This window comes from Pteronotus mesoamericanus, unplaced genomic scaffold, assembly GCF_021234165.1.
Source record: "Pteronotus mesoamericanus isolate MK-2021 breed Mesoamerican mustached bat unplaced genomic scaffold, CSHL_Meso_final contig_105, whole genome shotgun sequence".
NCBI classification, from domain to species: Eukaryota; Metazoa; Chordata; class Mammalia; order Chiroptera; family Mormoopidae; genus Pteronotus; species Pteronotus mesoamericanus.
This window is the reverse complement of record NW_026555006.1, coordinates 18936907-18938591: the sequence shown is the minus strand read 5'-3', so window position 1 is coordinate 18938591 and position 1685 is coordinate 18936907. Positions and strand designations below refer to the sequence as shown.

General features: G+C 41.0%; 1 pseudogene; it reads right to left on the bottom strand.

Annotated features, from left to right (window-relative positions):
* Positions 1–566: 566 nt before the first annotated feature.
* Positions 567–1194, bottom strand: LOC129069972 (40S ribosomal protein S8-like; annotated as a pseudogene).
* Positions 1195–1685: the final 491 nt, after the last annotated feature.

The window sequence follows — 1685 nt, the reverse complement described above, 5'->3', positions numbered from 1 at the left end:
ACAAAACTCTGAACTTCCAGGACATAAGTCGACGTAAATCGGAACAGTCTCATCTCTTTCAGCGGGCACATTCAAACGCTAGAGTGAAAAACTGTGTGCTGGGTAGAGTGGAGCTTTGCCAGGTGATGGGTGGGTCTTCCAAAATACTTCCATTAACAAAATCCTAGCTACACCACCCAAAATACTTCACAACAAATTATTTTCTTCAACCAGCATAGATTTCAGCATTATGCAAAGGAAAATACCAAGAGAGTAAAAGTCCAGGGTAATCACATTCAGTGATATTTGCTGTCCAATTTAATTTGTTTTTCTCTCTTGTGAGTAAGTAAGCCTAATGACCTAAGTATAATGCAGAATGAAAAATTACAATGCTACTTTAGTGTCATGGCAAGCAGCCAGTTCCTCCAAAGTAATGTTGCCAGATAGAGTACAGGATGCCCAGTTAAATGTGAATTTATGATAAACAATGAATAATTTTTTTTACCCGAGATTAAACACCTTTATTACATGAGCGTGGTTTTTTCTTTTCTTTTTTTAACATGAGCTTTAAAGAAAATAGGGAAGATTTATTTGCCTTTCTGGGCTTTAATTTTCCTCAGCTAGAACTCCAGCTCCTTGTCTTCTAGCACATAGCCATCTGCTCGGCCACGCTGGCCTGGTCTTGAAGCGATGCATTGCAAGCAGCTTGCCCTGCTGGGACTGTTCCTTCAGAAGACTGCTGATTTCGGCATTCTTTTTCCTTTCATCATATTTCTTCTGCATTTTCTTTCATTGTTTTTTGTTGAAAATCTATTCCTCTTAGGAGTCAGCGTGGCCCCCTTCTTGAGGCCCAGGGGCAGTGCCTAGTGGGATTCGCACCACTGTCAGTACGGTGTTCTGTCAATGAGCACCGTGCAGCTCTTTACTAGGGTCTTGATATGGACCAGCTGGATTGTTGGATGCGTTGTAAATAACATCAATAATCCTTGTTTTGCTCGTACAACACTCTGAGCCCCAGGAGAAGTTGCCCACATCCAGCCTCAAGGCTCGGCACCTCTTGTTGCTTCTCCGCACATGAACTGTGTGTATGCAGAGGGGGCCGACCTCAATGTTGGTGGCAGGGCACCCCAGCCCATATTTTTGCCTTTTGTGGTAGGGCTTTCTCTTGCCCCTGGTCTTGCAGGGCTTGTGCCAATTGTCCCGAGAGATGTCCATGGCTTGGTGCTAGCTGGAAAGGGAGCTAAATAATTTTTTTTAAGATAAGTATGTTCCAGTCCGATCCTGGCCTCTGAAGGTAGACTTAGAAAAATCATCAGGCCACCCCCAATGACCAGGTTTCATGTCAGATACACGTTTGCTAAAACTGGCAAACCTGTTGCAAAGGAACTGAAGCATACTAGCCTCTACAGATACTTGTCATACAATTGTTTGACCACCCTTCAGAAAATCATATTCTGATATATTTCAGACATTTTTCAGCACTTGTTTCTTTTAAAGGGAAAACAAAAATTATAGATTAGAAATTTATTGGATGCAATCACTTTTATCATTTGATTTTATATAATTGCTCTTTATATTACTGATAATTTCATAAAGAGGAACTTAGCATGCATAAAAATAGGGCTTAACTCTCCATTGACAATCATGAAATAAATAGGCCAATGTAGGCTTCTGGAATCCAGAGAGAAAAGTTTTACCCTTATAAT